Genomic DNA, 24431 nt, shown 5'->3' with positions numbered 1-24431 from the left:
GAGAATGATTGAGTAGAGAGGGAGAATCAATGTCACTCAAGAGACAGATAAAGTTGGAGGACTAAAGTCCTTGAGTAAAGAGAAGGACTGGAACCCAGATCATTAGCAGAGTGTTTGGGGAGAGTTGATACCAGCACAATTCCACATTACTAAATTTAACAATGCTGGGACAGGGCATAACACAAAAACATAACATGTCCTTAAGTTAGAAAACACTGAGACCAAGTGAAAATAACTGATTGCTGCAGAAAATATCTGCTCCTGGAAGGTAATACTATGAACCAGCGAAAATAACTTGTTCATGAAGACTCACTTCAAAACTTTCGCCTAACTGTGCCCACCAATCCTCAGCTGTCTTATACTTTGTTGTCCAGTCCTAACCAGTTTTCCACTTTGAAAACCCACCTTAAAACCATCCAACCCAGGCCCTAAAACTCTATAAATACCCCGTCCTAATGTCCCCATTTTGAGATACTACTAAGATTCCAGCAAGGGGGCGTAGTCCCTTATTGCAGTGAGTCTGAGAAGCTACTTTTAACTTGATTAACAGATTTTTCTAATGGTATTTGGGGAATAGGCAGTTAACACTAGCTTTTGACAGGGGCAGAGGTATTCATCCATTTTAACAGGGCAGAGACTACAGATGCAAGTATCTTGAGGTTTAGTTTTTAGAGATGTGATGGAGTCATATTCCTAAACGATAAAAATTGCATCACATCTACCACGTATTAGTTTCCTATTGCTGTGGTAATAAATCTCCACAAACTTAATTACTTAAAACAACAAATGTATTACCTTATAGTTCTGTAGGTCAGAAGTTTAAAATGAGTTTCACTGGATTTAAAGTGCCAGTAAGGCTGCATTCTTTCTGGAGGCCCTGGGGAGAATCCATTTCCTTGATCTTTGCAGCTTCTATGGACTGACTGCATTCCTTTGCTTATAGTCTCCTTTAATCCTCAAAGCTAGATATTCAACCACTGTAATCGCCGCGTCCTCATTACATCTTCTCTGACTCTGATTTTCGTGCATCCCTCCTCACTCATAAGGACCCCTGTGATTACACTGGGGCTCACCTGGATCATCCTGGCTAATTTCCCATTTCAAGATCCTTAATCACGTCTGTAAAATCCCTTTTGCCATGTAAGGATTATTCACAGATTCTACGGATTAGGATGTGGACATCTTTTGGAGCCACTATTCTGCATACCATACCCTATTATAAATGCTTAATGATTCTTGCCGGCAAAATGAAACTCAGACCTTTAGCATGGCACTAAAATCCAGTCCCTTCCTAACCTTCCTAATCTCCTCCATCATGATATTCCTCATTCGACTCTAACCATTCACTTTATAAAAATGTATTGAACACCATCTATGTGCCAGGCACTATATTAGGTACTAGGAATATGAGAAGAGGAGGAGATAATAACACATAAACAAATAATTACAGATGGCAGGTGTGATCAGTGTTATAAAGAAAATAAAGCAAGGTAAGGAGGATGGGGAGCAATGGGGAAGACAGTGCGAGGTGGTCTTGGGAGACCATCGAGGCACGGTCATCAGTGGAATGAGTGAAGAGAGCGGTAAAGCCATGGACACAGAAGTAACTGGGGCTGGATGGAAGACTCAGAGTCTTCTAAGAAGAGGAATGACAGGATCTGACTTATGTGTTAAAAGGTTACTCTGGCCTTTCTGTGGAGAACAGATTGTTAGACCAGAAGGAGGGAAGCGGGCACATAAATTAGAAGGAGGCTACTGTGACTGTTTGGGCAAGAGACGATGATGGCTTGGACACAGTGGCAGTCTCACTACAGGGGTGGCGAGAAGCGTTTGGATTTCAGATGTATTTCGAAAGCAGAGCTGGCAAATTTTGCTGATGGATTAGACATATGGTGTGAGAGAAAGAGAGGAGTCAAGGATGATTCTAAGGTTTTTGGCCTGAGCAAATGGAGGAATGGAGTTTCTGTTTCTAAGATCCAGAAGACTTGGGAGAGATGAAGTTGAGGAGGTGGGTGGTGAAATTGGGAATTTGATTTTGAACATGTTAGGTCTACTTTACATTCAAGTTGCAGTGTCAAGTAGGCAGTTAAATGTATGAGTCTAGAGTTCATGTGAGATTAGGGTTGGAGATGCAAATTTGGGAGTCATAAAAATGTACATGTTATTAAATCCATAAAACTGGATAGGATTCCTGAGGGAGTGAGCACAGACAGAAGAAGAAATCCAAGGACTGAGTCCCGGGTTCCCTGATATTTAGAGGCTTTTCAAACCCAAAATGTCTTCTCCTGATCTTTACTGTGCTGTTCCTTCAGCCTGGACTATCTCCAACCCCACCACTGTCTTTCAAAATTGTACTCCAACAAGAGGAAAGGGGACTTGGGGGCACTTCATTTTTCAGCCCTTTTCTGAGGATTAGGGGTACAGTACTGTCTAGGCTTCGTGTACTGTGGCAGGTAACACAGACATAGCCTTGTCTCTTCTTGCTTGCTGAAAGAACTTGAATGTAGTTCAAGGCAGAGTGTTGGGCCCTAGGCTGTAAGTAATAATTGTCTAGTGATTCTCAGTCCTCAGGTGCTTCAGAATCACCCAAGGAGGTTAAAATGGTCAATTCTGCTATGCATATTGTACTACAATATTGTTTTTTAGTTTGGGCATGGTGGCTCATGCCTGTAATCCCAGCACATTAGGAGGCTGATGCAGGAGGATTGCTTGAGCTTAGGATTTTGAGATCAGCCTGGGAAACACGGCAAAACCCTGTCTCTACAAAACATTAGCCAGGCGTGGTGGTGCACACCTAATGGTCCCAGCTACTCAGGAGGTTCAGGTGGGAGGATCACTTGAGCCCGGGAGGCAGAAGTTGCAGTGAGCCGGGGAGGCAGAAGATTGTGCCACTGCACTCCAGCCTGGGCCACATAACAAAACCCTGTCTTGAAAAGTAAATAAATACATAAATAAAATAATAATAAATTATTTTAAAAATCGCTTGTGGAGATTTTTTAAAATGGCAATCCTAGTTACATCCTCAGAAATTCTGACTTAGTTGGCCTGGGGTCATTGGTATTTTTTTAAAGCTGCCCAGGGGATGATGATGTACAGCCAGGTTTGAGAACCATGAGACAAGAGTGACAATTCTGTTCCCCCTTGTGAGATACAGTGTTAGAAACCAGCTTCCGGCCAGGTGCAGTGACTCAAGCCTGTAATCCCAGCACTTTGGGAGGCCGAGACGGGCGGATTACGAGGTCAGGAGATCGAGACCATCCTGGCTAACACGGTGAAACCCCGTCTCTACTACAAAAATACAAAAAAAATAGCCGGGCGAAGTGGCGGGTGCCTGTAGTCCCAGCTACTCGGGAGGCTGAGGCAGGAGAAAGGCGTGAACCCGGGAGGCGGAGCTTGCAGTGAGCAGAGATCCGGCCACTGCACTCCAGCCTGGGCGACAGAGCCAGACTCTGTCTCAAGAAAAAAAAAAGAAAAAGAAACCAGCTTCCCTAGAGTGACCGTGTAATGCAGTTCTGGCCAATAAGACCAAAAGGAAAGCTTCTGGGAGCTTCTGGAAAATGCTTTCCTTCCTGACTAAAGTACAGCCCATCTGCAGTTGCTCGCCCCCATCTTTTTTTTTTTTTTTTTTTTTTTTGATGAGATACACTCTGATAAATTATGTTCTCTTTCATCCTATTTCATTATTTCTTTTATTTTTTTATTATTAGATTTTATTCTTTTTTTTAAATTTAGTTTTAAGTTCCGTGATACATGTGCAGGTTTGTTACATAGGTAAACATGTACCATGCTCACCTCCATTCTGGATAGAGTTGGGATGCCCAGAGTTCTTTCCAGGATTCTGTGGGCCTGTCCCACTCTGCTCCTCCCTGAGGTGGGAGACACAGCTCAACACCTTCCACCTCCTTCAGCTCCCACCCGCAGGAGGACGTCTCTCATATTCCTGGTGCTAGAGTCCCACGACAGTGAACGGTCCTCTGGAATGGGGTCCTGCCTGCCAGCCCACACTGACATGGCCAGGTCTGCAGCGAGGGCAGACATGGAGACCCACATACCACATGTCTGCTGATTTCAAAGTTATAAGTCAGTCTAAATAAGATATGTTCATTCTCATACCTTAACAAATATACCTTTATGATGACCTAGAAGGCCAGCTATGAATTGAGACTCATCTGACTGCTCGGCTTTCTGTGTGAGAACGTGGAGGTGCGATGAGGAGCACTCTTTGCCTGGGCTCTGACCACTAGATTCACACATTCGTGGATGCCTTGAACATCCAAGCTCCATCCACAGCTGCACAAACAGCGGCTCCTCAGCCATTCCTTAAATGTAGAGGCTGAATATATCCGCAGCAGCATGGCCTGCCCACAGGATGAGAAGGAAGAGACCCATATGGCTGCCAGAAGGGAGCTCAGAGCCAGTTGGGCAGGGAATTCTGGAGTTCCGGGCCTTGGACCACGGTCTACAGGGCGAGGCACGGGTTTTGGGTGGGCACATCCATCCCCTTGGCCCCGTGGACGTCTCAGACACTGGAGATGACCAGGCTGGCAGAGGGTCAGCACCTGATCCTCTAACACATCAGACCCAGGGCCCCTTTCATTCAGGCCAGAGACAGGGCAAGGGGTTACTGCCTGTCGGGAAGCTCAGCCCAGCTCGCCTCCACGTTGCTTAGCCCTCAGGAAGCTCAGGCAGCTCGACACTAAGGCAGGCTGCTTTGCTGCTCCGCCTTCCTCCCCTCTGCTATCTCTCTTCTTTTATGTTTAGATAAACCAGGGCAAGATCAGAAATTCCACTGTCTAAGCTGACATCCCTCATGAAATGGAGTGCCATTCTCTCCCCAGTCTCTGTGAATTGTCCTCCTGGAGTCTCTTCTTCACCTGGCTTGTGGCAAGAGGGGCCAAGAGTCTTGCCCCTCACAGGAATCTGCTCTCCCAAAAGACTCGCGGCTCCTCCTTCCTCCCTCCTTCTCATAGGGGGGTGCTGATTGGTGTCGTTGGTGGAGCCTTTTTCACACCCTCTTCATAATCCCTGAAAGAGAGATGTGACTTAAATTCTTGACAACTTTCTTTAGGAATATGAGGTACTTAGTATTTTTGTTTGTTTGTTTTTGGAGTTTTGGCGTGTGTGTGTGTGTGTGTGTGTGTGTGTGTGTGTGTGTGTGTGTTTTGTCTCCAGTTTTGAGCCTTAGCTGCCATTACCAGGCAAAAGGAAGAGCCCCACTCAGCACCCATTTCCGGTTTTAGGGCCCATGCACTGTTGAGCAGACCACTATGTGGAAAGCCAGGGACAGAACCTTGGCCAAGAGGATGATAGCAGCCCCCCAACGAGGCCATGAGCCCCAGAAGTCAGTACCTCACCTCAGCAGCCTAGAGTCGCTGCCTAGAACCTGCAGACTGCTAAGTTCTTTACCATCCTCTTCTTTTCAATTTTTTGACGTTCTGGAAATTTTTTTTTTTTTTTTTTTTTTTTTTTTTTTTTTTTTGAGACGGAGTCTCGCTCTGTCGCCCAGGCTGGAGTGCAGTGGCGCAATCTCGGCTCACTGCAAGCTCCGCCTCCCGAGTTCACGCCATTCTCCTGCCTCAGCCTCCCGAGTAGCTGGGACTACAGGCGCCCGCCCCTGCGCCCGGCTAATTTTTTCTATTTTTAGTAGAGACGGGGTTTCACCATGGTCTCGATCTCCTGACCTTGTGATCCGCCCACCTCGGCCTCCCAAAGTGCTGGGATTACAGGCGTGAGCCACCACGCCCGGCCTGGAAATTTTTAACATCTAGAAACTTTGGAGGGATTTTGGTTTGTTTTGTTTTCTGAAACAGGATCTCACTCTGTCCCCCTGGCTGGAGTGCAGTGGTGCAATCATAGCTCACTGCAGCCTTAACTTCTCATACTCAATCAATCCTCCCACCTCAGCCTCCCGAGTAGCTGGGAGTATAGGTGTGCACCACCATGCCCAGCTAATTTTTTAAATTTTTTGTAGAGATGGGGGTCTCAACTCTGTGGCCCAGGGCAGACTCGAACTCCTGGACTCAAGCAGTCCTCCCACGTTGGCCTCCCAAAGTACTGGGATTACAGATGTGAGCCACTGTGCTCGGCCTTTTGTCTTTGTTTTTGTTTTTGCTTATTTATAAAAATATCCTCTAAAGATAGTTCACAGAAAAAGAAAAGAAAGCCCCGGAAACAAATGAAAAGATGTTCAGCCCTATATATAACGAGAAAAATTAAAATTAAAACTTATACCAGGGCCGGGCATGGTGGCTCACACCTGTAATCACAGCACTTTGGGAGGCTGAGACAGGAAGATCACTTGAGGCAGAAGTACATGACCAGACTGGGAAACATAGCAAGACCTTGTCTCTACAAAAATAAAAATAAAAAATTAGACAGTCATGGTGGCACATGCTTATAGTTCCAGCTACTCAGGAGGCTGAGACTGGAGGATCACTTGAGACTAGGAGGTCAAGGCTACAGTGACCTATGATCATGCCACTTGGACTCTAGCCTGGGTGACAGAGTGAGACCCTGTCTGGACACAAAATAAACAAAAAAACTCCTTATACTGAAAGACCATTTTTTACCTATTAGGTTGGCAGAAATAATTTTTTTAAAGTTTGGTTATAATGTATGTTGGAAGAGTGTGGTGGAAGAGGTATTTCCTACATTGCTGGTGGAAGTACAAATTGGTTATACATCTAGGGAAGGCAAACTGGCAGTATTGAGCAAAATGACAAGTGCCAAAATGACAAGAGCAATATTTTATAATCCAACAATTACACTTTTAGGAATTTATTCTCCAAATATTCTCACACATGGAAATGACATCATTCAGGTACCATTGTTCTTTATTTATTTATTTATTTTCAGACAAGGGTCAAAGCATGATTTTTTAAATTTTACTTTCAGTAGAGACAAGGTCTCACTGTGTTGCCCAGGCTGATCTCGAACTTCTGGGCTTAAGCAATTCCTCAGCCTCCTACAGTGCTGGGACTATAGACATGAACCACTGTGCCCAGCCCACATACTGCTGTTTTTAATAACAAGAATAAACAACCTAAATACCCAACAGGAGGAGACTTGGTTAAATAAACCATAGTAAGTCCACACAGTGGAGTACTATGCAACAGTAAAAAAAAAAAAATGAGGAAACTTTTTATGTACTGAATCAATAATCCTCTATATACTTTTTTTTTTTTGAGATGGAGTCTTGCTGCATTGCCCAGGCTGGAGTGCAGTGGCGCAATCTCAGTTCACTGCAACCTCCATCTCCCTGTTCAAGCAATTCTCCTGCCTCAGCCTCCTGAGTAGCTGGGATTACACGCATGCGCCACCACACCTGGCTAATTTTTGTATTTTTAATAGAGACAAGGTTTCACCATGATGGTCAGGCTGATCTCAAACTCTTGACCTCAAGGGACCCACCCACCTCGGCCTCCCAAAGTGCTGAGATTATAGGCGTCAGCGACTGAACCCATTTTACATAATTTTTTTTTTTTTTTTTTTTTTTTTTTGAGATGAGTGTTGCTCTGTTGCCCAGGCTGGAGTGCAGTGGCGCGATCTCGGCTTACTGCAACCTCCGCCTCCAGGGTTCAAGCAATTCTCTGCCTCAGCCTCCTGAATGGCTGGGATTAGAGGCACACGCCACCACGCCCAGCTGATTTTTTTGTATTTTTTGTGAGACGGGGTTTCACCATCTTGACCAGGCTGGTCCTGAACTCCTGACCTCGTGACCCACCCACCTCGGCCTCCCAAAGTGCTGGGATTACAGGCGTGAGCCACCGTGCCCGGCCTACATACATATTTTTAATACACTTTTTATTTTGGAGTAATTTTAGATTTAGAGAAAAAATGTGAAAACAATGCAGAGAACTCCTTATACCTTGACTTATACCTTGACCCAGTTGCAGTACATGGTACAGTATCAAAACTAAGAAACCAGTATTGGGACATTTCATTTAACTACACTCCAGATTTCATTTGGAGTTCACTGGGCTTTTCCATTAATGTCCTCTTCTGCTCCAAGATCCAGTTCAGGATCCCACACTGCATTTAGTCATTATGTCTCTTGGTTTTCTCAATTTGTGGTAGTTTTTCAGACTTTCCTTGTTTTTCATGAGCTTGATGGTTTGGGGCAGTACGGGTCAGGTGTTTTGTAGGCTGTTCTTCAATTTGGATTTGGTGATGTTTTTCTCATAACTGGACTGGGGTTATGGGTTTTGGAAGTAAAACCACAGAGGTAAGGTGCCTTCTCATTGCATCGTAGGTACAGGTACATAAATGCACACGATGCTTACGTGACATGCCATGGTTAAGGCAGTGCTTGCCAGGCTCTTCAACCCTAATGTTACTACTTTTCCCTTTCCAAACTGTCTTCTTTAGAATCTAGTCACTAAGTCAAATCCACCATCACAGGTGGAAGGGGAACTCAGCTCCATGTCCTAGAAGAGGAAATACCTACATATGTTAAATAAAATTCTTGGGAAAGGAAGATATTTCTCACCACCACTCCTATTTAAACATATATTTTTATAATTATGAACACACATGTATTTATTATATTTGGGACAATAATTCAGTACCATAGTATTTATTTTATTGTACAAATTGTTTCAGCTTTGGCAGCTGGGAGCTCCTTTAGGTTGGTTCTTGTATCTTCTTGACATGCCCCCATCCTGTTGTTTTTTGAGCAGTTGCTTGATTTTGATTCTGCTGTTCGGAGGCCAGTGGCTAGCTTCTCTCCATCTCTCTGCACCTGGCTCCTTCCTCAGTGGCCTCTGGCATTTCCTACACTAGCCCCTCCACCCCTCGTCTCAGGTTGGGTTGGACTAGCCCATCATGGAGGGCTGAAGTCAGAAAACACCCCCACTCAGCTGTGTCTGTTGCCAAGGCAACTAAGCAGCCCTGCAGGAAAGCCCAGGGGTCCAGCTCCCAAGTCTCCTGCCACCTGTGGTGCACTGAGTCCTTGGGGCACTGGGGGTGTGGGGGTTACATCAGTCACATGACCTCTGTCACCAGGGCACTCTGGTGCAACTTCTCCAGGGTCCAGGACCCAGGGAGCTTGGTCTACAGAGGCGCAGCTGGCTAGCTTTTCTCCAGGGTTCTGGGGGAGGACACAACTAGCTGAAGTCACACATTTGTTGAGCTAGAGTGACCACACCTCGGGATCTCACTCTGCTCATCTCACTCCCGTATGTTTATATTCTTACCCAAAGCCATCCTGATTGCTCCCTCTGAGATGATGGACAGAGAAAAATTTCCCTCCAAGGACGGACAGAGAAAGAACAACGGAGATGTGGGCATCTGTTGGCATCCATGCATTTGTGCAACTAGCAAAGCACCGAGTTCACAGGGAAAGGGGAGAGAAAGTGTAAGTGAAGGTGCAATTGTGTGTGGAAGGCTGAGTGTGGTCACAGGAAAATTGCCTCCTCCTTGTATTGTAAATGCATCTTTCATCCCTCAACCCCAGGTTCTAAGTAGGTTCCCTCTCCCTTTCCTCAGTTACCACCCTTGTGCCATCATCATCTCTCACTTAGACCACAGCTTTATCCACCTGACATGTTAACCCCACTCCAAATCATTTTACAGATAACTTTAAATACAAATCAGATTATATCATTAATCTGCTTCAAACCCTTGAACAGCCCTCCATTGATATCATGATAAAAACCCAAATTTTTTGTCCCCCAAACCCCTACTTTACCTTGCACCACTTCCCCCTCACTATCCAATTTCAAGCTACCTCAGCTGTTGATCACACTGGCCCCTTACCCTGGGGCACTCCTCCCTCCACTGCCCCATTCCCCTTCATCCTCTGGACCTTATTGCAAACATCACTTCCTCAAGGAAACCTGCCCCAATCAAAAAATCTAAATTAGACCATGAGATATATTTTCTTAAAACCCCTCTACACACTCCCCATTCATAATCATATAGTTTTCTGATCATTATATATTATCTGTTTACCTCACTACATTGTAAATTCCTTGGAGGCAAACATGATATTATTTTGCTCACTGTTGTATCTCCAGTGTTCTGCACAGTGACCCGCATGTAGTAGGTGCTCAATAAATCTTTACAGAATTAATGGATGAAATCCACTTCTCCTATGCTCCATTCTCAGAGACCGATATCATTATTTAGCCTTTGCTCAGGCCAGAAACTGGGGAGCCAGCCTTGGTGCCTTTTTCCCCTCATTCCCCATACTGTTGTTCACCAAGTGCTGTGGATTTCGCCTTGTAAATATCTCTCAAATTCATCCTTCCTCTATATTCATCTTTCCAGTTTCTGACTTATTGCAATAGCCCCTCACTGGCTTCCTTGACTCCAGCATTGTCCCCTCCAAGTCATTTTCCACTCTAACTGAAGAAGTATGTGATGTCTACAATGCAATCTGATTAAGTCATAAAGCTGCCTTCATGATAAAATTACAATACAGACCCTTAGGGGGATGTAGCAGATCTGTTACTGACCCTGCCGGCATCCCCAGTGTCTTAGTTTGTTTCATGTTGCTATAACAGAATACCTGAGACTGGGGAATTTATAAAGAAAGGAGGTCTATTTGGCTCATGATTTTGATGTCTGGAAGGTTCGAGACTGGGCGGCTGGTGAGGGTCTCATGCTGCTTCAATGCATGGTAGGAAGCAGAAGAGGAGTGGGTGAGTGCAAAGAGATCACATAGTGAGAGAGGAAGCAAGAAAGAGAAACTGAGGAAGCCAGACTCTTTAACAACCTGATCTCCGGGAATTAATCCATTCCCGAGACAGCAAGTAAGAAAACTCACTCACCCCTAAAAGAGGATATTAAACTATTAATGACGGATCTGCCTTCATGACACAAACACCTTCCACTAGACCCCACCTCCCAACATTGCCACATTGGGGATCACACTTCAACATGAGCTTTGGTGAGGACACACTGCAGTCAAACCACAGCACCAGCCTCACAGGGCTCCATTCATAACCTACACCTGGCCATAGGAAGCCACATGTAGTTTCTCAAACACACCATTCACTTCATGCTTCTGGGCTTTGCAGATCACTCTAACTTCTACACTAAATTACCCACTACTCATCCTTGAGGATGACTTCCGGGAAGGCTTTCCTGATCTCTCCCCACAACAACATGGAATGAGATCCTCCTCCCACATGTCCTCCCTAGACTCTGTGCCAGCCTTTATCACAGCATGAAATACACTGAGGTATAATGTCAGCCTACCCAGCCATCTCCTCTATTTTGAAACCTTGAGAACAATAGTCTTCCCTTATTCCTCTGTTTCCAGGGTTCAGTAATGTGCCCCAGTAGTGTTTTATCACTTCCAGAGCATATTCATGTGCTTTATCTGGTTCTACCCTATCAACAACTCTATGAGGTAGATAAGACAGACATTCTTATCCCAAATTCCAGAAAGGAGTGACTGATCGCACTCTGGGCCCATGACAAGATAAGCCCCCAGTCCCCTGTGTTCCCAAGTCTAATGCTCATGCTTCTGGATAAGCATTTACCATGTGAGCCTCTGCTCAGATCCAGAATTCTGGGCCGGGCTCACATACTCATGCTGCAGATTGGAGAACCTCAGGAGAATCTGGCCAGCCTAAGAAAGATGACTCAGGTGCTGACATTTCAGTTACCTGGTGGAACATCTGGGCCCCTCCCCTGCCCCCCATTCACTTACCCCTGGAGGACACAACACTTTCACTCTCACTGGCCCACTGGTCAGTGAGTGCCCATCTCTCTCTCTCTCTCTCTCTCTCTCTCACACACACACACACACACACACACACACACACAACTTCCAATCAACTCTCTAATGCTCCTCTGGATAGCTAAGCATCACCAGACATTTGAAGAAAGCTTCCAACATGAAAAACAGATACCACGATGAACAGGAAAAAAAGGAACTCAATGGAAACAGATACAATATAAGAAGTAGAAGGAAACTAAAACAAACAAGCAAACAAGAAACCCCTCAAACTCCCACCATTAATAACATACTCAGGGAGATAGCTTTGTTAAGGAGAACATATCTTACCCACGGTATAAGATGAGAATTTGTTTTTATTTCTGTAACAGCTTCATTGGGACAAAATTCACATGTCACACAAATCACACATTTAAAGTGTATGTTTTCTAGTATATTCACAAAGTTGTGCAACCATCACTACAATTAATTTTAAAACATTTTCATCACCTCGAAAAGAAATCTCATACCTTTTCCCTATCCACCCTTAAGCAACCACTAATCCACTTTCTGTCTCTATATATTTCTCTAGTCTGGACATTTCATGTAAATAAGATGATATGATATGCAACATTTTGGCTTCTGCCACTTAACAATGTTTCTAAGTTTCACCAAGTTGTATCAGTACTCCATTCCTTTCTGTGGCTGAATAATGTTCCATTATATAAATATACCACAAAGTACTTATTCATTTGTTCATGATGGGCATTTGAGTTGTTTCTGCCTTTTGATTATTATGAATAACATTGCTACAAAAATTTATGTACAATTTTTTGTGTTGACATATGTTTTCATTTTTCTTAGGTACATATGCAGAAGCACAATTGCCAGGTCAAGTAGTAACTCTACATTTAACACTTGAAGAACTGAGGAACTGACAGACTGTTTTCCAAAGAAGCAGTCCCACTTTATATTCCCACCAGCAGTGCATGAGGATTCCAGTTTTTCCATATCTTCACCAACCCTTATTATTATCTGACTTTCATTTTATCCCAGTGGGGTGAAGTGGTGTTTCACTATGGTTTGGATTTGCATTTCCCTGATGATGTTGGGCATCATGATGTGCTCATTATTAAATTTGCTTGGGGGAATGTCCATTCAGATCTTTTGCCCATTTTTAAATTTTTTTTGAGACAGAGTCTTGCTCTGTTGCCCAGGCTGGAATGCAGTGGGCAGTGGTGCAATCATGGCTCACTGCAGCTTCAGACTTCTAAACTCAAATGATCCTCCCACCTCAGCCTTCAGAGTGGCTGGGACTACAACCACATGCCACCATGCCCAGATAATGTTTTAACTTATTGCAGAGACAGGGTCTGACATTGCCTAGGCTGGTAGAATCAAGTTCTTCATCAGATATTTGATTTGCAAATATTTTTTTCAAATTAAAAATGATGACCAGGGGCAGTGGCTCATGCTTGTAATCCTAGACTTTGGGAGGTGAGGCAGGCAGATCACTTGAGGTTAGAAGTTCAAGACCAGCCTGGTCAACATGGCGAAACCCTGTCTCTATTAAAAATACAAAAATTAGCCAGGCATGCTGGTGCACGCCTGTAGTCCCAGCTATTCGGGAGGCTGAGGCATGAGAATCGCTTGAACCCCAGGATTCAGAGGTTGCTGTGAGCTGAGATCACACCACTGCACTCCTGCCTGGGTGACAGAATGAGACTCATCTCCAAAACAAAAACAAAACAAAAAAAGATGAAGCGATAACTCAGGAAACCTTTATACTATTATATTATTCATAAATCAAAATAAACCTTTGTAAAACAAAATAACTAAATTTCTAAACATTCAGTATATAGAGTAGCTGCTTAAATAATTTATATCTGAAATGGGACTCAAGTACAGAAAATTCACTGTGTATTAACAACAGTGGTGTCTTAATGAAAGCCAGTGCTGTGTTGTTCATTTTGTTGGGAGGCAGTGTGGTGGAATGATGCAAAGGTGACTCTGAAGCCAGACTACAGACCAAAGGATTTTGAGAACAGGGAGACCTCCCCTACCTGTGCAGATACATGAAAGGCAAGGCTCCTCTGGACTGTATATCAGTGGAAAACCTTTAGATTCTGCTGCCACCTTGTGGTGGTCAGATTACAACATGGTGCCCCACGCTCTTGGGTTTTGCTAGGGCTCCTGCTTCATTCAGGTCTATCGTAGGGCCAAAAAAAAAAAAAAGAAAAGAAAAAGAAAAAAGACCAAGGCAAGCATACATCGTATTTTGTATATGCATTAAACAAGAATAGACAAAACATTTTTAAAGCATGAGCGATTATAGCATAATGATAAGACCAGTATCTTTGGAGCTATTCTAACTTCATTTATACTCCAAACTTCACTTATACTCCTGACTCAGCATTGGACTAGCTGTTTGATGCTGGTCAAGTCACTGTTACCCCTTTGCGAGCACTGTCTATTAAGTGGCAATAATAATAGTACCTCTCTCACGATGAGAGGTTAAATGAGACAGTGATTGTTTGGCACTGAGTTCCTGGCATATGATTCTTGGTTAATTACAAATGATTGATATAGGTTGTATTAGTCTGTTTTCATACTGCTATAAAGAACTGCCTGAGACTGAGTAATTTATAAAGAAAAGAGGTTTAATTGACTCACAGTTCAGCATGGCTGGGGAGAACTCAGGAAACTTACCATCATGGTGTAAGGTGAAGAGGAAACAAGGACCTTCACAAGATGGCAGGAAGGAGAAGTGCCGAGCGAAGGGGGAAGAGCCTCTTATAAAACCATTAGATCTCCTAAGAACTCACTATCATGAGAACAATCCACTATCATGGGGCAATCCACTTCCATGATTCAATTACCTCCACCTGGTCTCTCCCTTGACACATAGGGATTATGGGGATTACAATTCAAAATGATATTTGGGTGGGGACATAAACCCTAACCATAACATAGATGAACAAGGAAATCAAGCTAGTTCCTTTCTGGGAGACTTTTCCTTTTTTTTTTACATTGGGTGCAAAATTTGAACTAATCAAAATTCTTGGTTTATAATGCATGTCATGGAACACACAAAAAAAATGTGCTTCTGTGTTGGGATTGGATGCCTAGAAACGATCTGGATGCAACAATTTAGTGTAATTCCAGGATTAAAAGAATACAACACACACTCACTTGTGAGCACACATCCATATATACACACATACACTGACACAAAAGGAGAAGCATGTTCCAGTTGGTTATAGTAACTCATTTCATCCTTATGCAAATTTTATCCTAAAGGAGGACTGTTCCCTATCTTATCTAGGATATGCAGGTATGGAACCTGCAGGATTTCAAGGTCACCTTTAAATCTAGTGGGCGTGAGCTCTAACCTATGAGGAACGGTGCATTCTGACTCCTTTTTAAAAGGATACAGTGGGCAAAGCGAAGGGAGTAAGACCCTCTACTGAGACAGATGGCTAAGTGCTTCCTGCAGGATAAGGTAAATAAGGGGTTGGTATTTTGCATTTTCTTCTAGTGAAATTTGTCTTTTAGTTTTTAAAAATAGCTAACTCTGTTCTTTTTAAAATTATTTTCATAGTTATGCCTTTACTCTCTTTTTAAGGGCTTTTTTATTTTTCTAAAATTCAAAGTCTAATATTAATTTATTAATATATGCTACATTATATAAATATATAATTATTATGTTTATAATATTTATAAATATTTCATTTTATTATATTTATATATTTATATTATAAATTTATATTTACAATAATATAATAGAATTATTATAATTATATTAACTAATAATTAATAGTTTAATTCTCAGCTAACAAAAACTCTTAAAGCTGTGAAATTATATCTGAAAACACAGCTTTGTCATGTATCTCACACTTAAAATGTTGCAGTTTCTTACTCATTTTTTCTTTAAAGAACCAGATGTATTCATCTTGCTTTCTCTATGACTCTCGTGCTATTGGATAATTTTCCCTCTTTTTTGATTTTCAGGTGGCTGGGTTTTCATATTGTTTTGAGATATTCACTGGTTACAATGTGGCTAGAGGATGTGGTCTATATCACTTCTGCTTTTGGAAATTTATTACAGTTTCTTATATGCAGTCCATTTTTATGACTATCTGTAGTTGATACGCTTTTCACAGGCCACAGGTTCAAGTTCGGTTAGAAAATGTAATATAATTTTCTATTATACATTTTTCCTCTACTTTGAATATCTATTACTCCTAATGCATGTACCCACAGAAATTTTTAAAAATAATAAAAAAAATAAAAACTACAACAAACCACCAACCACACACATACACCTAATGTTAGTCATCTCCATGTAAACTCAGTAATTTTTTTCCAGGATTTTCCAAATTAGTGTTTCCCGTTTTCCACCTTTTCCCAGGAGGTTGGATCTAAGTCATGGGGGTACTTTTGTAGCACTAAGGGAGGGTCATCTGAATGTTCTGGGGTCATCACCTTTCCACTTTAGTATCCATTGAGATGTATGTCATCTTCCCCTCCCAACCTTTGTTGCCTTCCACAAACTTTGCAGACATTAGCTTGGTGACCTGTTTCCCACGTTTCCTAGTTCTTGGCACATGCATTTCTCCACCGGACCTAAAGGCCACTTCCACTCTCCCACCCACCTGAGTGCCCCTCTTGGGCAAAGGGAAATCTTTGCATATTCTTGCGAGCAACTCTAGGATCTGAGGAAACGTAAGGCTGACCGATCTCCTCCAGTCCTTTGACAACCTTCATTGTTCGCGTGGCTACCGTGGGCTGACTTCTGCAAGGCTTATTGATTCCGTATGTTCCGGAAATGTGCACGTGACGATCTCACATCTCTAGCTGAGGGGATTTTCATACCCCATTCAGGGCAGTTTCAACCCCCGGGAGAGGGTACAGTGGACAAAGGGCACAGCCGCTTCCCAGAGACCCACGCTGCATCAGACTCACGGTCTTTTAGACTTTGCTAGTCCTGAGGCTGCTCGCCCCAACCCACCAGGTCCCGGCTGCGCTTTGGCGCCACCTAGTGGTGTCTTGGCGGCTCGGGCGTAAGCCGGCTTGGGATGCGGAGGGTGCTATTGGGAGGGGTCTCCGCCAGGCGGGACCTCCCAGCCGAGCTACGCGCGCTCCAGGATCCGCCCGGTTAAACGGCACCTGCTTTCTTGGGGGCATCTGGGGAGACCGGGCAACGAGAACACCGAGGACACAAAGGTCCACTTTCTACTTCTGGGTTTCCGAAAATAAGGCGGCCTGAGTTTTCAGCGCCTGGCCTTCCCACCACCCCACCCTACCAACGAAAGGAAATCACCTGGCGTGGGAAACAAGCCCTACCTTGCGTTTGTTTTCGGAATTCACAGGTGGTGCAGGCGTGTTACCGTCGGGTTTACCCACTATCCCTCTATGCGTGCTGTGGGCACCTGAAAAGGAGGTGATCGCCCCTCTCTGTAAATGTGCAATTCCCCCTGCCCAGACAAGGGAGAAGTCAGGACGCAGAGTGCCAGGGTCAGGCAGGGCAGGAACCCAGGCTGGCGCAGCCGAAGGAGAGAAACCGAAGTTCCAGCCAACCCCAGCCAAGCGAAGCGAAGCCAAGAGCTGGGAAGAAGAGAAACAGGAACCCGAACGAAGTCGCAAAGCGGCGAACAGGAGACGCAACTGGAGGGGTTCCCCGAGTCACAGAGGCTGGCTTCTCACAGGGAGGGGCCCTAGGAGAATATAGGCCACTGAATTTTTTCCTTAAGTTTTATTTTGTCTGATATTAAATTTGCTAAACTTTATATCCAACTTTTAAAACAATGTATTATTTTCTTTATTGTGGAAAAATATGGAAAATTGGGGAAAACACATCTTGTGTAACACGTAGAAAGGCTGCTGTTTATTTGTGTGCGTGTGTGTGTGTGTGTGTATATATATATATATATATGTTTTGTAGGGATGCTGGGACAAATTACCACAAACTGGGTAATAACACAGATTTATTCTCTGCCAGTTCTGGAGAAAAAAGGCTGAACTCAAGATGTCAGCAGGGCTACCCTCCCTCCAAGGGCCCTAGAGAGAATTTTTCTTGCTTCTTCCAGCTTTTGGTGACTCCAGGAGTTCCTTGGCTTGTAGCTACATAACTCCAATCTCGGTATCCGTCTTCACATGGCCATGGCTTTCTCTGTGTCTGTGTCTTCTCTTCTGTCTCCTACACAAGGATCGTTAAATTTAGGACCCATCCAGATAATCTAAGATGAGCTCATCTCAAGATCATTAACTCAATTATATCTACAAAGACACTATTCAGGAGCGTGGGTATTAGGACATGGAGAGATATTTTTAGGGGTCATAATTCAACCCATTACAACGTGTGTGTTGGGGGGGATATATATATAAAAAAATATATATATACGTTCTTTATGCACGCATATATGGAGAAACAGAAAAAAAAAAGCTACGATTCTACTATTCACATTTTGATGCATTTTCTTTTTCTTTTTTTTTTTTTTTTGAAGTGGAGTGTTGGTTTGCTCTGTGGCCCAGGCTGGAGTGCAGTGGCCGGATCTCAGCTCACTGCAAGTTCCGCCTCCCAGGTTCCCGCCATTCTCCTGCCTCAGCCTCCCGAGTAGCTGGGACTACAGGCACCCGCCACCACGCCTGGCTATTTTTTTGTATTTTTAGTAGAGACGGGGTTTCACTGGGTTAGTCAGGATGGTCTCGATTTCCTGGCCTCGTGATCCGCCCGCCTCGGCCTCCCAAAGTGCTGGGATTACAGGCGTGAGCCACCGCGCCTGGCCCACATTTTGATGCATTTTCTTCAGGTGTTGGTGTTGGTTTTGTGCACCAATAAAACTTTTAAATGAGGAGCCAAGATGGCGGCGGTGGTCTCACTCTCCTTGAGGCGCTGGTTACGGGCCACAACCCTTGGCGGAGCCTGCCTGCAGGCCTCCGGAGGAGCCCGGACAGCCGCAGCCGCAGCTGCCCGTATCAAGACATTTGCCATCTATCGATGGGACCCAGACAAGGCTGGAGACAAACCTCATATGCAGACTTACGAAGTTGACCTTAATAAATGTGGCCCCATGGTACTGGATGCTTTAATCAAGATTAAGAATGAAATTGACTCTACTTTGACCTTCCGAAGATCATGCAGAGAAGGCATCTGTGGCTCTTGTGCAATAAACATCAATGGAGGCAACACTCTGGCTTGCACCCGAAGGATTGACACCAACCTCAATAAGGTCTCAAAAATCTACCCTCTTCCGCATATGTATGTGATAAAGGATCTTGTTCCCGATTTGAGCAACTTCTATGCACAGTACAAATCCATTGAGCCTTATTTGAAGAAGAAGGATTAATCTCAGGAAGGCAAGCAGCAGTGTCTGCAGTCCATAGAAGAGCATGAGAAACTGGACGGGCTCTACGAGTGCATTCTCTGTGCTTGCTGTAGCACCAGCTGCCCCAGCTACTGGTGGAACGGAGACAATTACCTGGGGCCTGCAGTTCTTATGCAGGCCTACCGCTGGATGATTGACTCCAGAGACGATTTGACTGAGGAGCACCTGGCCAAGCCGCAGGACCCGTTCTCTCTACACCGCTGCCACACCATCATGAACTGCACAAGGACCTGTCCTAAGGGTCTGAATCCAGGGAAAGCTATTGCAGAAGTCAAGAAAATGATGGCAACCTATAAGGAGAAGAAAGCTTCAGTTTAACTGTTTCCATGCTAAACATGACTTAAAACCAGCTCAGAGCTGAACATAATTTATATCTAATTTGAGTTCCTTTAAAGATCTTGGTTTTCCATGAATACAGCATGTATAATAAAAATTTTAAGAAATAAAAAACCTTTTAAATGAAATTTAATTCATAGATGATATACAGATTTGATCTATTTTTCCATAATGATTTTTCCATCTTTAAATATTGATTTAAAACATAACTAATGGTTGCATCATAAACTATCTTAAATGTGCTATATTTTATTTAACCATTCAATTAATATTGAAAACATAACTTTTTGGTGCTATAAATAAATGATGATGTAGTGAACAAAGTAATAAAAATCTAGCTTCTAAGGAACAATTTGTTGTTTTTACCACCTCACATCCATTACTTCTTCTTCATAATATTACCTTAATTTTTCTTGGGGAAGTAACATTCTTTATTGGATAATGATTGGCAAGACAATCAATTAAGATGCACTGAATATTTTTAGATTAAAAATAGATGTGAAACCTAACTTAGGATAGTTGGATGCTCTCTCCATAGCAACTGAATCTTAAGACTGAAAACAGCTGTAGCTGATTCATCTGGTAGCTGATTCATCATGTAGCTGTTTCATTGCTTTCTGTTACCTGGTTCTCCAGAGTCATCCTGGTTCCTGCCCTTTTGGGGCCTAACTTTTCAACTTTCTCTTTCAGTTCTATGAACTGAACCAAAAATTTATGTTTTATTTTGTCTGAGTTGATTTCTGCTTTTGCAAACAAAGAATCTGAACTTCTACAAGGTGAATACTTCATTCATTTGTTTTTGGTATTTTTTGCTTTCTAATACAAATATTTAGTAATATAAATTTTCCTCTGAGAACAATTTTGTTGTTATACAAAATTGTTTTCTCACTGTTACTTGTTTTTGTTTTTGTTTTTGTTTTTAGTTGGAGTCTTGCTCTGTCGCCCATGCTGGAGTGCAGTGGCGCAATCTTGGCTCGCTGCAACCTCTGCCTCCTGGGTTCAAGCAATTCTCCTGCCTCAGCCTCCCAAATCGCTGGGACTACAGGCACGTGCCACCACGCCTGGCTAATTTTTGTATTTTTAAATATGGGGTTTAGAGATGGGGTTTTACCGTGTTGCCCAGGCTGGTGTCAAACTCCTGACCTCAAGTGATCTGCCGGCCTCAGACTCCCAAAGTGCTGGGATTACAGCCGTGAGTCACCATGCCCAGCCTGTTACTATTTTCTGAATAGACTTTTATTCTTTTACTTGAGTTATTTGAAAAGATGGTTTTAGAACACCAATTGATTTTTTGATTGATTTTTTTGGACAATATCCCAAAGCCACACAAACACACTATGAGAAAAAAGAACTACAGAACAATATCATTTGTGAACATATATGCAAATATCATCAACAAAATACTAGCAAACCGAATCCAGCAGCACATTAAAAGAATTATACCCATGACCAAGTAGGATTTATCCCAGGAATGGAAAGTTGGTTTAATATATGAAAATTAATCAGTGAAATACACCACATTAAAAGAATGAAAGATCAGCCTGGCCAACACAGTGAAACCCCGTCTCTACCAAAAAATACAAAAATTAACCGGGCATGGTGGCGCATGTCTGTAGTCCCAACTATTCAGGATGCTGAGGCAGGAGAATCACTTGAACCCAGGAGGCAGAGGTTGCAGTGAGCCAAGATCGCGCCACTGCACTCCAGCCTGGGTGACAGAGTGAGAGAGTGAGACTCTGTCTCCAAAAATAAATAAATAAATAAATAATAAAAGAGAAAATCCCACATAATAATCTCAATTGATGCAGAAAAAGCATTTGACAAAATTCAACACTCTCTCATGATAAATACACTCAATAAAATAGGAATAGAGGGGAACTTCTTCAACATGATAAAGGCCATCCACAAAAAACCCACAGAAAACATCACACTCAATGGTGAAAGACTGAAAATCTTTACACTGAGAACAAGAACAAGATAAGGATGCCCACTTTTGCCACTTCTATTAAACATAGGACTGGAAGTCCTAGCTAGAACAAGTAGGCAAGAAAATGAAATAAAAGACATATTGGAAAAGAAGAAATAAAATTATCTTTATAAACAGATGACATGATCTTATACACTGAAGAACCTAAAAAATACACGCGTGTGTTCACACACACATACACATATACAATAGAGCTAACAAGTGAATTCAGCAAAGTTGCAGGATACAAAATCAGCACACAAAAATTAGTTGTATTTCTATACACTAGCAATGAACAATTCAAAAAGGAAATTTAGAAAACAATTCCATTTTAAAAATCAAAAAGAAGATACTTAGAAATAAATTTAACTAAAAAGGGACAAAACTTATTTACTAAAAAAAACCAAAACATTGCTGAAGAAAATTAAAGAAGACATAAATAAATGGAAAACGATCCCACTTCATACATTGGAAAACTCAATATTGTTAAGATAACAGTACTGCCCAAAGTGATATACAGATTTAATGCAATCCCTACCAAAATTCCAATGGCATCTTTTTCTTTTACTGTTTTGTTTTATTCAGAACCAGAAAACCCTTTCCCAAAATTCATATGGAATTTCAAGAGACCCCAAAGAGTCAAAACAATTTTGTAAAAGAACAAAGTTGAAGGACTCACACTTCCCAATTTCAAAGTCTTACTACAAAACCACAGTCATCAAAACATTGTGGTATTGGCATAAGGACAGAGATATAAATCAATGCAATAAAGTCAAAATAAATCTTCATATCTATTTGGTTTTTGACAAGGCTGTCAAGACTATTCAATGGGAAAAGCACAGTCTCTTCAATGGTGTTTTGGGAAAACAGGATATCCACATGCAAAAGAAATGAAGTTGGACCTTTACCTCACACCATATGCAAAAATTAACTCAGGATTCAGGGAAGCACCAAGAATCTGTCTCTCCACCTAGACAACAATTACACTGGCAGCATCTGTCTGATGTAACTATTTTAGAACTCTGGAGTCTACTGAAAGATTGCAACTTCTAGGAAAAGGTCTGGACCCTAATAGGTAGTTAATTTCAGTCAATTTTAGCTCTTAGCACAGTAGCAGTGATTAATTCCCACTCCTACCCCATGACAGACAGCTGTGCATGGGTTCCTGTAGTAGATACAAACAGCCTGTGGGAGCCAAGGGTGGGCAAAAAGGACCTTGTCCTTCAGCTATCAGGGATCTGTGCTCTGATGGCCTACTGCTGCTTCTAATCACAGAGGTGAAGACAAAGGCACTTGGGAAGGCTGAGATGGGAGGAATATTTGAGCCCAGGAGCTGGAGACCAACCCAGTCAACATAGTGAAATCCAGTCACTACAAAAAATTTTTTAAACTAGCTGGGCATAGTGGTATGCACCTGTAGCTCCAGCTACTCGGGAGGCTGAGCTGGGAGGATCACTTGAGGCTGGGAGGTCAAGGCTGCAGTGAGCAGTGATCATGCCACTGTACTTCAGCCTGGGGGAGAAAGGGAGATTCCATCTCAGAAAAAAAAAAAAAAAAAAAGACAATGAGGCAGCAGCTATTGTTGTAGTACCTCCCTCCATTGTTGCAACTCCCTCCCTCTCTAGCTGAAGTGACTTCCAGGAGATTTAAAGGGCTAATGCCCTTTATTTCCTCCCTTCATTTTACTTTTTTTCTTTTTGAAAGCTAGACCAAAAAAAGTAGTAAACCGTTTAAAAAAAAAAAAACTGCATAAGCTCAGCCTTCTGAGATTAGAATTAAAACATAATTCTAACGGTTGCATCATAGACTATCTTCAATGTGCTATATTTTGTTTAACCATTTAATTAATATTGAACACATAACTTTTTGATGCTATAAATAAATTATGATGTAGTGAACCAACTAACAAAAACCTAGCTTCTAGATTCCACATCCACAGATTTAACCAACTGTGTATCAAAAAATATCTGTTTATATTTAGAAATGGGTCCTTGCTCTATTGCCTAGACTGGAGTACAGTGGCATGATCATACCTCACTACAGTCTTGAACTGCCGGGCTCAAGAAATCCTCTTGCCTCAGTCTCCCAAGTAGCTAGGACTACAGACATGCACCACCACACCCAGCTAATTTTTAAGTTTTTTGTGAAGATGAGGTCTCACTATATTGCCCTGGCTGGTTTTGAACTCCTAGCAACAAGTGATCCTCCCATTTTGGCCTCCCAAAGTGTTGGAATTACAGATGTGAGCAACCATGCCCAGGCTAAAAATATTTTTTTTTAAACTATAAAAATAATACAAATTTAAAAACAATTCTGAATATAGTATAACAATTATTTACATTGCATTTATATTGTATTAGGTATTAGAAGCAATCAAGTATGTGAATAAAGTATGTGCAAGTTGTACACAGGTTAAATGCAAACATGCCATTTACATAAGAAACTTGAAAATTCATGCATTTTGGTATCTACAGGGTATCCTGGAACCAATCTTTCACAGATACCAAGGGATGACTATATATGTCTTCCAAAAGAGAGAAAGAAATTAACACAATCCCAATTAAACAAAAGCTGAGGGAGTTCATTACCACTAGAGCTGCCTTGCAAGAAATGCTCAAGGTAGTCATGCAAGGTGAAATGAAAGGATACTAGACAGTAACTCAAAACCATATGAGGGAATAAAGATCTCAATAAAGGTAAATACATGAGACATTATAAAAGCTAGTGTATTTTAACAACAGTTTGTGGCATCATTTTTTGTTTCTACATGACTTAAGAAATGCTACATGACAAAAAGGGATGAATACATTTTTAAAAAAATATTAGTCTAAAAGTCAGTATTGCTAGGTGTGGTGGCTGACACCTGTAATCTTGACACTTTGGGAGGCCAAGGTAGGAAGATCACTTGAGGTCAGGAGTTGGAGACCAGCTTGGGCAACATAGTCTCTATAAAAAAATTTAAAAATTATCCAGGCATGACGGCATGCACAGATAGTCCCAACTACTCAGGAGGCTGAGGTGGGAGGATCACTCAGCCCAGAAGTTTGAGGTTACAGTGAGCTACGATTGTGCCACT

At 42.5% G+C, this 24431-nt stretch overlaps 1 pseudogene; it reads left to right on the top strand.

Moving 5' to 3' along the window:
• Positions 1-18146: 18146 nt before the first annotated feature.
• Positions 18147-19503, top strand: LOC102129217 (succinate dehydrogenase [ubiquinone] iron-sulfur subunit, mitochondrial pseudogene; annotated as a pseudogene).
• Positions 19504-24431: the final 4928 nt, after the last annotated feature.

The sequence above is a fragment of the Macaca fascicularis genome, chromosome 13 (genome assembly GCF_037993035.2).
Source record: "Macaca fascicularis isolate 582-1 chromosome 13, T2T-MFA8v1.1".
NCBI lineage: Eukaryota > Metazoa > Chordata > Mammalia > Primates > Cercopithecidae > Macaca > Macaca fascicularis.
This window is presented reverse-complemented; position numbering and strand designations above follow the sequence as displayed.